Source organism: Labeo rohita, chromosome 5 (genome assembly GCF_022985175.1).
Source record: "Labeo rohita strain BAU-BD-2019 chromosome 5, IGBB_LRoh.1.0, whole genome shotgun sequence".
Classification (NCBI taxonomy): Eukaryota; Metazoa; Chordata; class Actinopteri; order Cypriniformes; family Cyprinidae; genus Labeo; species Labeo rohita.
The window spans coordinates 15,276,174-15,291,349 of record NC_066873.1 but is presented as its reverse complement, the minus strand read 5'-3'; the positions used below and the strand labels follow the sequence as shown (position 1 = coordinate 15,291,349).

General features: G+C 37.4%; 1 protein-coding gene across 1 annotated transcript in view; it reads left to right on the top strand.

The window, feature by feature from the left end:
* Nucleotides 1–344: 344 nt before the first annotated feature.
* setbp1 (SET binding protein 1) overlaps nucleotides 345–15,176 on the top strand; it is a 77,931-nt gene continuing 63,099 nt past the window's right edge. The window contains exon 1 of the mRNA XM_051109825.1: nucleotides 345–913. The gene's annotated coding sequence lies outside the window, so the exon portion shown is untranslated. The remainder of the gene's footprint in view (nucleotides 914–15,176) is intronic.

The window sequence follows — 15,176 nt, the reverse complement described above, 5'->3', positions numbered from 1 at the left end:
ATAATAATAAATAATACATATTTTGCATTACAAGAAAAAACAGATGAACAGACATGTTAAACAAACAAATATTTTGCGCTACAGGAAAACAGACAAAAATAAGTAAATGTACATATTTTGAGCAAACAAAAAAAGTAAGCTTTCTGCAGTACAAATAAATATTCTGCACTAAGCAAACAGGCAAATAAAAATAAATATGCATGCTTTAAGCTACAAGCAAACAATATAATTAATAAAGAATTAAACAAATATTTTGCACTGCAAGGAAAAATAGATGAATAGACAAATACTAAATAAACAAACAGACAAACAGAAGTGGTGTGCGCTACAGGTAGAGGGCGCTGGAGAGCGACTCGGCAGGGGCAGTCAGAGCATTTGCAGAGAGCAGAGCACACCGATCATTATCAAAAACTACTGCGGGAGTCCAGCAAGAGTCACATCACACTCGCCTAAGTCCGATCAAACACGTCCAGAAACGGGAACGCCAGAGTCTGCTTATCCCTGGATATCTGCCCTGCACGACCGCTCGGCCCCGGTGTGCCATCCAACGCAGGACTTTGGATATTATTAAGGATCGTAAGAGCAGATTTGTTTTCTCCGCAGTGGGAAGGCTCGATCCACCCCCGAGTCTGATGATTTGAGAGGGAAGCAATGCAGCGCTGTGACTGAACACCATATTCCTGCTTCGATCCACATTTCATCTGAATCTGCAGACGCGCTCCGCCGATCGACCGCTCTTCATTTATGCTTTTGCTTTTCAAAAACAAATCTCACCCGAGATTGCGACTGACGCCATTTTACAGCGATAAAAACGCCGTTTGCTTGAGTTTGAGGGATTGTAAAGTGCTTGTCATAATCTAGTGGATGGATTTACTCTCGTAGACTTCAGCAGCAGAAGAAGCTTCAGAAATGGGTGAGTTTGTACCTCGGCGCTCATTTAGCGTTTTTACAGCATTACCATTTATTTCTCTTACGGCTGCAGTTGAACTGAAATGAGTAAACCGAACGGGTTGTTTTGGGTTTGTGAAGCACTTACAAACTGCAGAGCTCCATTTTAACCTGAAGGAAAAAGTGGACTGTCGCCAGTCTGCCTTATTTATACGGAATGCAATGGAATATCTGCTTAATTTGGCCTAAATCCGCATATGCATAATTATTTAAGGCAATCATTGATGAGTAACAGTTTCGTAGACTACAAAAGGTGAATGTTTATCTAACTCACCCTGAAGCACAGCGGCATTTGCGACACTGGGAGAATACCTGTGCTGTGTGATCTGATATATATAGTGTTGTATTCAAAGGAAGAGGCATTATTCAGCGTAATTTACTGTAATCGTGGCCATGCATCAGTTTCCCGCTGATAGCGAGTAGGCGTGTGTTTGCGCTGTCAAGCGCCTATAGTAATTTCCACTATAAGCCACCGTGTAGGCTGCTTTCCATGTCACTAGTGTTCTTACTCATTACAGACTGAATGTGTCACAAAACCTTGCGAGCTGTCTACCTAGACAGCGTCTGCGGGCAATTGAACGTCCCTCTGCTGCCTGAAAATGCTGTCAAGTAGGAGTCTCAATGGGTTTTGAGTCTCATCAGCGTTTTGTCTGTGATGATGAAACTGTTGAGCTAAGTGTTTGGTTTCCTATCTGATCTGTCACGGTCAGATTCATCTTCGCTGACATTTGCCAAGATCAGATATAATTCAGAACGAGAATTTGAAAGGGGATTCAGTAATTATTAATATTCTCCATAAAGAGCCTATCAGATCTTAGATGATTATCATGCCTTTCATTTGATTGGCTGAAATCTGTGGCTAATTGCAGAAAGGGGAGGAGTCATGACAAGGTGATCTGAGTAGGGAAGTCATCATGAAATCAAAATGGTAATTATTATTATTATTATTATTATTATTTTGTAATATTGTACTGTGTTTTGAAAATAAATAATAAATGTTTTTCTCTTTTAATAAGATTTTAGTTGTATATGTCACAATAAAAAAAGACTTCTAGGAGGCTGATGCCAAGACAAATTATATGCGCGTACTAAAAATGAAAATTCAACGGAAGTCAATGGTTACCAAAATTACGTAAAATTATAGCTGCAGCGATTACCAGGGTTTAAGCACTTTAAGACATTTTATATTATTTAGCAAGCCTGTAAGCGCCTAAATCAATGATTTAAAAAAGCATTTTTGGAAATACAGGTAATTTGCCATAGAAACATGATGTTTTTTATTGTTACGACTGTTACAGCGCCAGCTGTGGTCCAATCTCCCTTATACTTTGCATGCTTGTTTAGAATCACCTGTCGCAGGTTTTGTGAAGTTTTGAGTTTTCGTTTTGGCTTTATAGGCTGTGTAATTGGACAGGCTCCTCTAAATGACTTTATTATACCTTGCCAAAGGGGTAAAATTCTACATTTTTTGATAATTATTGACGTTGAGAGTCCAGAGAAGTGCACTGTAGTGGGTTTTTTTTCTCCCAAAAACCTAGGACTATGTAGGTTTTTAAAAAATTTTTTTTTTCAATCACTTAACAAATTTAATTGACAGCAGTAGTTCTAGAGGCAAAGTTGTTCAGAAGGAGGAGGTCTATTGTATGATATGAATATTATGTGTTTGTGTAAAAAACTGCTCAGTATGCAATCATATACGCCCTTGAAAAGTGCCTCCCAGTGGCTGATTTCTTTGAAATTTCTTCACAGACCTTTAGGGCCGTGAGTCAAACAGGGCCCACCAAGTTTCGTTCTGATCAGCCTCTGTTAACTTTATCTAATGGGTGCTCAAAGTTCATTGGCCTGTGGCGGCCATGTATTTTGAGATATGCAAATGTCCTAATAGACACTTGTGGCACTTTGGACCAAGATCAGGCATACTCTTGTGTAGTTATGGCTGTTTTTATGGTGCCACCAAGTGGCCAAGCTCAGCATTTTTTTTTCCCTGTGATCTCAGATGTAGCTCTTACAAAGTTCAACTTTTTTGATAATTATTGATATTGACTCTCTAGAGAATCTTCCTGCACTGGTTTGGTTCCGATCAGGTGGAAAACCTAGGACAAATCCAATGTGTTCTGATGACATAAGACACTTGAGCCTACAACGGTTTTGGAGTTATGAGCGATTTCATACTTTTGATCGCTGTAGCGCCCCCTTCAGGCTGATTGGGGCGATCCTTGGTGACATTGTAGATGATGGGAGTACTACCATCCCTCCAAGTTTCAAGTCTCTATGACTTATGGTTTGGTTTGCACAATCAGTTTTACTTTGAGATTGCTGATTTTTGGCTATTCTAACAATTACTGTAGAGTTTCAGAGATACACACTCATGCAGGTTTGGAATGACATTGGAGTGCACGAATAATGACAGAATTTAAATTTTTGCGTCAACTATCCTGGTCTGTTACAGCAACTTTTATAATATAATTTTTAGAGACATGCTCTGAATATTTATTCTTCTGTTAGCATCCATATTCCTAGTTCTGAAGGGGAATATGAATGCAAATCTCAAAAAAAAGGGAAAGTCAGTGCTTTGGTTGCATCAGAGTTTGCTCAGAAGCACTGGTTAAACCTTCATCCTCACTGAGGCCTTATGAAACACTTGAACTGAACTGATGGTGTACAGTCAGAAATGAAGGTTATTATGGAGTTTTGTGGGTTATGGAGTTTTGGGACGATATAAAATCTTGATTTGAGTGCTGCGGTTCTGAGTATGACTGTGTTACTCAATGGTTGTTTCAGATTGGAAGAGGAACAGTTAGTAAGTCTTCATCGTTTCATAGAAAGCCAATGGAAAAACCCAGGTCAGATGAGGAGACCGATCGCGTTTACCAAAACACAAGCACATCTACTTATGGAGCGCTTGCCCACAAAAAGATTCCAGAAAACCTATTGTATCTGTATACAGAGTATACGATTACACAAAAGAACCACAGTATTTGAGCAAAGGATAAATCCAAAGTGATGTTTATGTGTGTGAATGGAGCTCCCTCTGTTCCTGGCTATGGCTAGTTGCACTGGAGGACAGCCAAGTCCTGACAGGAGACAAAGGAAAGAGGGAGATATCCAAGGACATATCTAATTTTTGGCAGCCGTTCCAAACCAAATATCAGAACAAGAACACCTTTTGGCAGCAAGCTACAGGGGGAGGAGGGCCGTTTCATTTTTTTCTTTTCTTTTTCTTTTTCTTTTGACTACAGCCATTTTGTTTTTGCTGCGGTCGAAATTCCGATCTCTGCTCAGTTTAAAATTTACATTTTGGCAGAAATCCATTTGCTTTTGTCATCGAAGAAAACAAGACAAGGGCGGCTGGTTTTCTGTGAATTCAAGTGGGATTGGCTGCACATTTGGAAACTTTGCTGCTGAAGGACGGTATCAGATGTGTTTCAGTTACTCGGGATGGCCGGCACCAGAGATTGTGTTGATGGATATCTCGCCAGTGTTGTCAGTAGTCTAATTCAAAGCGCTAATCAGTCACACTCTGATTTATGCTTGATCCTGTAAACCTTATCTATTAGTACAGTAAAGGAAATGATTATTTGAGTATGTTTATCTACGCATTGATGCCAGTTGTGATTTGAACCACACTGTGGTAAGCACTGACCCTCAGTAAGTATGTAAAATCAGAAAAAGCCAAAAGATCACACTTAAACAGCAGAAAAGTGTGAAACAGCACAAAAAAAAACTAGCAGCAACCAAAAACACTAAATACCTCCAAACTGACCTTCACTACTGTTTACACGCAGGCAAGCTTTACACAGCATCCCATAGGAATAAGCAGGTGATTTTCACTAAAATATGCTTAATGCAATTAAGTGTGACATTGCTAAGCATTTTTATCTGCCATCTTTTAACTCAGAAATGTGAATAGTCATGATTTTCTCACCGTCATGTTGTTCCAAACATGTATGAATGCATTTCATCTTTCAAAACACAAAATAAAATGTTTTTAAAGGGGTCATGAACTGAGAAACCAAAATTCCCTTTTGACATGCAGTTGAGGTCATATAGGCCACAAGAGAAAATAATTTTTTAAATGTATAAAAATGACCCTATTCAAAAGTTTACATGCGCTTGATTCTTAATACTGTGTTGTTACCTGAATGATCCACAGCTGTGTTTTTGTTTTGTTTAGTGATAGTTGTTCATGAGTCCCTTGTTTGTCCTGAACAGTTAAAGGTCCCACAAATTCTTTGGTTTTCCAGCATTTTTGTGTATTTGAACCCTTTTCAACGATGACTGTATGATTTTGAGATCCATTTTTTTACACTGAGGACAACTGAGGGACTCATATGCAGCTATTACAGAAGGTTCAAACACTCACTGATGCTCCAGAAGGAAAAACGATGCATAAACAGCCGGGGGATGAAAACTTTTGAACAGATTATTTATTTATTTATTTATTTTTCATTTAGTACTGCCCTTCAGAAGATACTTACATGTTTCCCAGAAGACAAAATAAGTTAAATTTACCCTGATCTTCAAATTCAAAAAGTTTCACCTCCTGGCTCTTAATGCATTGTTTTTCCTTCTGAAGCATCAGTGAGTGTTTGAACCTTCTGTAATAGTTGCATATGAGTCCCTTGATGACATTATAAGTGGACCTCAGAGAGTTCATGACCCCTTTAATCAAATCTGAGTGAATTCTGTCCCTTCATTCATATTCACCAAATTTGATGTCTTAAAAATGTCTTTTAAAAAGTTCATAAAGACATTGTAAAAGTAACCCGTATGATCTTCTGAAAATAAATGATTGGTTTATATGATGAACAGATTTAATTTATTTCCATTGAGGGATAAAAAGGATGAGAAAGTAGCTTCATGTGTGTTCCAAAGATGATTGAAAGTCATTCTGGTTTGGAACGACATGAGGGTGTGTAAATGATGACATAATTTTCATTGTTGGGTGAAATAACCCTTTAAATAAAATGGTAAATTACAGAGTAACATGATTAAAAACTGCAGACACTGCAAATCAGAATCGAGGCAGACGCTTCTCACAGTCAGCTGACAAAAGAAAAGCTTGATTAGAAAGTTAACAGTATTGTTCCGTACGTTTACACATGAAGTGAACAGTTTCACTATGGTACTGTGAACCCTTTAGTTAATATCACCTCTATAAATATGTGACCCTGGACGACAAAACCAGTCATAAGGGGCAGTTTTTTTAAACTAAGATTTGAAATATGTCAGCTTTCCATTGATGCATGGTTTGTTAGGATAGAACAATATTTGGCCTTGATACAACTATTTGAAAATCTGCAATCTGAGGGTGCCAAAAAATCAATTTGCCTTTAAACTTGCCCAAATGAAGGTCTTAGCAATGCATATTATTAATAAAAAAATATGTTTTGATAAATTTGCAGTAGTAAATTCTCAAAACGTCTTCATGGAACTTGATCTTTACTTAATATCCTAAAGATTTTTGGCATAAAAGAAAAATTTATAATTTTGACCCATACAATATATTGTTGGCAGTTGCTACAAATATACCTGTGCTACTTATGACTGGTTTTGTGGTCCAGGCTCACATATGTAAATTAAGTGAATACAATTTAAATGCTATTTTTTTTGGGCTAATTTTAATAAAATTGCATCTATAGCTACACCACACAGATCCACGTAGACTTACATTAGAAAGGTGCAAACTAGTGAAAATGGTGAACGTCAGCAGCAGTTGCTAATGTAGGACTGTTTTGTTGTGTTTGAGGCGGCGGTCACCGGTCTTGATTTGTGTTTTGCCCGGAGTCTCGTGCCAATAAAAATAGTACTCTGTGTAGTAACTAACAACAAAGAGTGCAAGTATACAGTATGTTTTAAAGTATATTTGTTTAATTAGCTTTTTTTTGTGGCTTAGTTAATTACACAAGGCAGCTGTGATTTCAGTTCAGTTTATTTTGCAGGCCTACTTGTTTCTTTTTGAGGTGATCGGACTGTAAAGATAATTTTTGCCATGTTCCTCATGTCACTTCAGCACCGTTTCTCATTAGCGTTGTCTGTTGTGACAGCACAGCCATTCATGAAACTAGGTTTCCTAACTGGCCTTGAAATTAATATCATGGTCAGCCTGTTTCACTGTGTGACTGCACCAGGTCAAGGCGCTGGAAAAGAAAACACGGTTTATAGACAGCAGACACATTTGGTTTAATTCTGTTTCAATCCTGGCCAACCTTACGCAACCCGGTGAGTGTTTATTTACGTCCCACCGCTGTTGTAGAATATACTTTGCGTAGCCGCCCAAAGCTACGGTACATAGAGTGTGTAATTCAGCCGTGTCATGACAATTGATGTCTGTCTTGAACAAATGTGGCTTGGGATTGTGAAGTTTCCTTTCGTTTGTAGAACTGCAGGGCATGTGTCAACCGTGCCACTTCTGAGGGGCCTATTGATGTTAGCCAGAGTAGACGCCTTATTTGATTTAACACAAACGAAAGTCGGCCTGCGAGGGAGAAGGACAGTCCGTTCAATATGGTGTGCTGCTGTGTACATGGGTGTTCGATCGTTCAAGCTGACAAAACACTGAAAATATGTCTTGCCAAAAAATTCCACTTGATAGAAATGACATTAAATGGATTGTACTTCTGTCCCTCACAGCCCCTAGAGCAGCATGGGAAATGTAACTAACAAGTGTTTCTTGCCAATACAATGAGGTTGGGAGGTATATCCGGTATTTACGATATATATAGTAACACTGTAAATATTGCATTTTACTGCACTTTTTATTTGGTCGTTAAACTTGCAATGAACAGGAAGTAGTGATAGATATTTCTTCCTTATTGTGTTGTAACGGATTATCAAAAAGAAAAAATGAAAGTTGATTGTGGAGGGGTGGTATTTAAAGACATAGTTCACACAAAAATCTGTCATTTACTCACCCTCAAGTTTTAGGGTGAGTAAAACATGCTAAATGTACTTTTTTGGTGAACTATCCCTTTAAGGGTCATTCTATAATTGTGGGCACATCTCATGTCCATGAAGTATATATTTAATATATGTTCATCAATATAAAGCCGCAATGGTTAATTTTCTAGTACACAATTATATTTTTCCCAGTCACACTAGTATATGTTGAAAAAGCCGTATCTTTTGTTCAAAAATGATGTTCATATCACATACAACACTGGTATTCAGCTGTCCGATTTGATGAAGTTGCTCATTCTTCTCTGCATTTAAGCATGAAAATGATCTCAAGTATAAATTAATTTCATAGTTTTGCCACAGTTAGATTAGGTTATCAAGATAGCGCTTCAAAAATAAGTGTTTATTGTGATTTAACTTTACCCACTAGAAAACCCCCCTCAAAAAGGAATGGTTTGTCCCATTCTCACATAATTTGCACAGTATGATGATATTTCCTCTAGAAGCACATGGATGAAACACTAGAAGTTATGTTCTCTCTCTTTCGTCTTATATTGGTTAAACTAGCAAACCTGTGTCAAGAGTGGATTAATTGACTGTCAGCTGTGTTACATGAGTATTATTGCAAATTTTAACAAGACAATTAAACTAGAACTTATGTTTTGTTTATAAAAATATATTTCTAAACATACCATATGCTCAGTAGTTCTAGGCTTCCATGTTGAGTATAGACCCAAAACACTAAAAATGTCAGCTAAGTTACCTGTCAACTGTTTCCCAGTGAAGGTAACAGGGTGGACAGTAGCAAACATAGATGGTATTTATGCACATATTCCTACGGATCACCTTTATTTATATAGCACTTCATACAATAGAGATTGTTTCAAAGCAGCTATGTAAGGTCATGTTTGGGTTTTTGGGAAAAAGGAAAACTTTATTTCTTTACATCGTCAAATTCTAAATGTACCCCTAATTATAGAATGACCCTTAAGCAGACTAAATGATTCGAGAAGTTCAGCATATGTCATTAGAGAGATGTTTGTTGCCTTCACCACAGGATCCAGTTATGACATTTTGATTAAAAAATTTCAAGGTGAAAAAAAAAAAAATTGAACATGCATGAAGGAATTATTCATAATAGGACCTTCCGTTTAATAGATACAAGTACATGCTTAATATAAAATATGATTTTGTAGCTGTAGAAAATAGAAAACTTAGGGAACGATTATTGTAAACAATTTAGAATGTTTATAATTTCAAAGGAGTTTAAATTTCAAATGCATCCCTTTAGTATCTTATCCAAAAGGTGATGATACAGCTCCTTAGAGTTTCCTCTGTGTTTACCACTGGATCTCAACAAAGTGTGAGCACATGGCTTTTTGGCAAGGCTATTTGTGAGTCTACCTCAAGCTTGCTCTCTGTTCATGGCCTTAAAAGGGACTGGGACAGAGAGGAATCCTCTCACCACAGCAGACAGTCTTGACACCCGACTGCAGATTGTGTCAGTTCAAAAAGGTCCTTGGAGCACAGGTTTTGAAAGAAGTCCAGAACATACATCTTCACTTGTTAGCAATATATACTGTCATAGTAAAACCAGGGTTCAAGTTTAGATTTTTCTTTATAGCCTCATCGTTATTTAAATAACATATATATTTTATTTGAAAAGGAGCAAGTGAAAAGGTTGGCAGAAAAACGGTTTAAGTTTTAAAAGGAGAAATTCACTTCCAGAACAAAAATTTACAGATAATTTACTCACCCCCTTGTCATCCAAGATGTTCATGTCTTTCTGTCTTCAGTCATAAAGAAATTATGTTTGTTGAGGAAAACATTTCAGGATTTCTCTCCGTACAGTGGATTTCTATGGTGCCCCCCAAATTTGAACTTCCAAAATGCAGCTTCAAAGGGCTCTAAATCAGAGGTCCCCAACCACCAGGTCGTGACCCACTACCGGGCCATGGAAGAATTTATACCGGACCGCAAGAACGAACGTTCTGGGGAAAATTTGTATAGATATGGTGCTCTGTTATTTATTGTGCATGAATGATTGATCCAATTATTCTTTACTTTCGTTGTATGTGATTGATATGGAGTAACAATTTGATGATTTCATATTAAATTAGTAAATAAAAGATTGATCTGATCTGTCATATAATCTACACTGACCAAAATTATAAACGCAACACTTTTGTTTTTGCCCCCCTTTTTTGTGAGCTGAACTCAAAGATCTAAGACTTTTTCTATTTACACAAAAGGCCTATTTCTCTCAAATATTGTTCACAAATCTGTCCAAATCTGTGTTAGTGAGCACTTCTCCTTTGCCGAGATAATCCATCCACCTCATTGGTGTGGCATATCAAGATGCTGATTAGACAGCATGATTATTGCACAGGTGTGCCTTAGGCTGGCCACAATAAAAGGCCACTCTAAAATGTGCAGTTTTACAGTATTGGCAGGATCTGGGGGGGTCCGAAAACCAGTCAGTATCTGGTGTGACCACCATTTGCCTCACGCAGTGCAACACATCTCCTTCGCATAGAGTTGATCAGGTTGTTGATTGTGGCCTGTGGAATGTTGGTCCACTCCTCTTCAGTGGCTGTGCGAAGTTGCTGGATATTGGCAGGAACTGGAACATGCTGTTGTATACGCCGATCCAGAGCATCCCAAACATGCTCAATGGGTGACGTGTCTGGTGAGTATGCTGGCCATGCAAGAACTGGGATGTTTTCAGCTTCCAGGAATTGTGTACAGATCCTTGCAACATGGGGCCGTGCATTATCATGCTGCAACATGAGGTGATGGTCGTGGATGAATGGCACAACAATGGGCCTCAGGATCTCATCACGTTATCTCAGTGCATTCAAAATGCCATCAATAAAATGCACCTGTGTTTGTTGTCCATAACATACACCTGCCCATACACTCAATCCACAACCTTGACATCAGCAAACCGCTCACCCACACAACGCCATACACGCTGTCTACCATCTGCCTTGTACAGTGAAAACCGGGATTCATCCGTGAAGAGAACACCCCTCCAAAGTGCCAGACGCCATCGAATGTGAGCATTTGCCCACTCAAGTCTTGATATGCCACACCTGTGTGGTGGATGGATTATCTCGGCAAAGGAGAAGTGCTCACTAACACAGATTTGTGAACAATATTTGAGAGAAATAGGCCTTTTGTGTATATAGAAAAAGTCTTAGATGTTTGAGTTCAGCTCATGAAAAATGGGGGCAAAAAGAAAAGTGTTGCATTTATAATTTTGGTCAGTGTATTAGGGCTTAAACGAATTGCAGTTGATCCGTGATAGTACGAACCAGATCCAGACCCCAACGTTCGGCATGTGATTTGCAGATTAATTTGCCAATTTACACGTTCAGGCTATTTAAAACCACAAGAAGATAAAACAAAATAGAACTCAATTCGTTACTTAACTCTCTGTTCTTGCACACACCCAAAGCGTGCACAAGCTTAGAGACATTTCAGACAGCGCGGCAAACCGATTTGATTCCTTTTTCATGTCTCACTGCATTTAAGATGCATACACATGGGGGTTTGCGGTTACGTCACAATATTGGAAATATTTCTGTTTTAAACCACGACGGCGAGTCAATGGATATCACACAAGAAACGAGAAAACTTTGCGCATTGGTTATGCCGGTGAACGTCTTAACTTCAGTCAATTCACTATACAGAAAGTGAAAGTAAAAAAACTGACAAAGTTTTCTAATGCTGTATTAACGCCGCATATTCTCTCAGAGACGACAAGAGATGAATCTACTTCAACATATGCTGATAACAGTGTATAACTGTCTAAAATTAGACAAACTGTCTAAAACTGACAATTTATATACTTTTTAACCTCAAATGTTAGTCTTGTCTCACTCTGCGTGAACTCTGTGTATTCCAGTTCATGACAGGGTATGTCGAAAAACTCCTGTCTCATTTTCTTCTCCAACTTCAAAATCATCCTACATCATTGCAGAAGTACCGACCCAGTGTTTACAAAGTGAACAAGCAAAGAAGATCAAACAAAGGTAAAACAGCAATGTAGGATGATTTTGAAGTTGAAGAAAATGAGATGGGAGTTTTTCGACATACCCTAAACTGTCTTGAACCAGAATACATGCAGTAGCTAGGAAAGATGAGCAATTGAGGTTAAAAAAATACATAAATTGTCAGTATTTTTAGGAAATAACGTACTGTTTTACTAGATAAGACCCTTCTAAGAGCCTTTGAAGCTGCATTTAAACTGCATTTTAGAAGTTCAAACTCAGGGGCACCATTGATGTCCACTATATGGAGAAAAATCCTGAAATGTTCTTCTTCAAAAAACAATTTCTTTATGTCTGAGGAATAAAAGACAACATCTTGGATGACAAAGGGGTGAGTAAATTATCTGTAAATTTTTGTTCTGAAAATGAACAACTTCTTTAAGGCATAAAATGTATGTATGAAATTTAGTGACATTACAGCACTGTCTTGACAAGGCAATTGTCAGTTCTTTCATCCAAGCCCAGGTCAGCTGATTATCCTTTCTGTTAAGCCCTGATTACGGTTTCATTGTGAACTTTTCAGCAGCTTATTAAAACGGCAGGCGTTTGATTGAATTTTTTACATTGTGTCATCATTAACCCAGTTGAGCTGATTTTGTTGAGCTGATCTAGATGAGTTCGTTCAGATAATTGCCCCCCGATGCTCTGATCATCTTAATTGAGATGCATCAGAAAAGAGGGCAGATCAGTATGTAAAGCCCCTTGAGTATGAGCGTCTGAATATATCCCCCCGCCCTCCCTTTGAGTCTGCCACAGGCAGCGCTGCTGACACAGAACTGCTTTATGTGTTGTAGTTACCCACAGTCTGCCCCGGGCATATTTGTGATAATAATAAACCTGTTTATGAGCCGACTGTTTTCTTACACAATTAGTGTGCAGTTAGCGTGCCCACTCTGCCAGACAGGGATTTCTGTTACATAAACTGGGTCTTAGGGTTTAGTATTGTGTAAGGGGCGTTTTTGTTTTGTTCACATGTTTGTGAGTGTATGGATTATACTTGCACAACCAGGAAACATTGATTATTGACTGGGCTCTTGAACAGCCATATTTACTTCTGGATGTGAATCATTGTGTGTACATGCAGAAACAAATCACTCCTGTGAATGAAAACAGTTTAGCCCATATTGTGTAGATGTTTTTGATTAAATTAGTGCTAGTGTGCATGATGAATAATGCAAAGTTTTATATTTAGGAAGTGAATTTTGTTGCCACTGCCCAAAATAACCATAAGCCCGTTTCTGCTTCCTGTGTAAAAAAATAAAACATGCAGTGGTGTAATAGTTTAAAGTTTAACATAAGAATATTCAAACGTATTAAGTTGTAATTACAAAAGATACTTTATAAATTTATGGTTATTAGAAATAGATGTCATAATTATGAGACATAAAGTCAAAATGCAAAATGAAGTGGCATTTGTGAGATATACATTCATAACTGTAAGGAATAAAGTTACAATTAAGTGAAATGTAATCACAATTACAATAAATGTAGTCCCAATTGTAAGATATGGTATAAAGTCATGGTAATTAGAAATAAATCATAATTATGAGAAATAAAGTCACTGTTGTGCAAAATGAAGTGGCAGCTGTGAGATATACATTCACAATTTTAAGGAATAAAGTTACAATTAAATGAAATGTAGTCACAATTACAATAAATATCCAATATCTATATGTATTTTATTGTTTTACAATTATTTTGTTTTCTTTAGGAATCCTGCAAGCACTTTATTTTTTTTATATTAAGCAGATGTAATTCTTAAGTTCAGATCAAAATGATCTGACATGGTTACAACTGTAAACTTAAATTGTAAAGCAGGATCTAAAAATATATATGGTCTGTTTGTAAAAGCTTACATTTTATACATTTAATAACTAAAGAATCTTGCAAGCACTCTATTCTCCCCCTTAACTCATACTGCACAAAAAGTGATTCAATAACATTGAATGGTTTGCATATGGTGGTGTGTTCTTAATTACATCTTTCCTAAAGTTATGTCCTATTCATAAAATAAGAAATTTCCCAATATATTGCTTTGTTTACAGTATCACAACATATCGTATCGCAACCCCAGATTCTTGGCAATACACAGCCCTAAAATATAGTCCCAATTGTAAAATATTGTATAAAGTCATGGTTATGAAAAATAAAGTCACTGTTATGTTAAATATAGTGACAGTTGTGAAATATACATTCACAACTGTAAGAAATAAAGTTACATTTAAGTGAAATGGAGTCACAGTTACAGTAAATATAGTCCCAATTGTAAGATATTGTATAAAGTCATGGTTATGAAAAATAAAGTCACTGTTATGTGAAGTAAAGTGATAGTCAGTGTTGGGCAATATGCTCAGTTTTCATATCGTCAGCCTGTAAGATTGCCGATACACAATATTATCGTGATAATTTATTTAATTATTTACATACTTAGTCTCATTGCCAGAAAGTGATCCAACACCAGCACTATAAGGCTAAAAGCAGCCTAATGTTTTTAATACGACTTAATTTGTATTTAATATGATAACAGTTTAATTGAAACATTGTAAGTTACGGATGTGTACACTTCCTTAATTTTTCAAAAAGCAGCTACAGAAAATGAGTGAAGAACATTTACATTATCAAAGAACATCATCACTGACTAGCCTAGCCTAGCCTAGTCTAGTGTGAGTTTTTGCACTTTAAAAAAAACACTCCTGGTACCAGAAGTGAATACAATAGTTACATCTTTGAATGATGAATAAATCTCTTGCCCTTTATTTACAGTGTATAGGTCTGCGGCACGAAAGAGGGGCATTCGTGAGCCGTGTCCCCCATACAAATCACTGTGCCCCCCTTTTCCATCCTCTCCCCTCCTTGCTGAACGTGATTGATTTTGAAAGTGAAAGTAAAACCGAAAAAACAGCATGCATAAGAAAGTGATTGCACGCTTTCGCAAGCGTCAGCAACTGCACGCAATCAAAGATTGCATGCTTCCCACCCGAAATACTCACTGCTGCTCAACTTGATTTGTGCACTGAATGTGTTGCCACATCACAGAAAGTTTCTGAAGTGCCCCAGAAGTGACTCTCCAGACTGCATTGCTAAAGTTAGGCGCCTAGTCTGTTTTTGGCGGATAATAATAATAATCGTCAATACACGATACTACCGTCTGTCGGCACAACCCTAGTGACGGTTGTGAAATGTGCATTCATAGTTGTAAGAAAGAAAGTTGCAATTAAGTGAAATGTAGTCACAATTACAAGAAATATAGTCAGAAGTGTAAGATACTAGAGAATA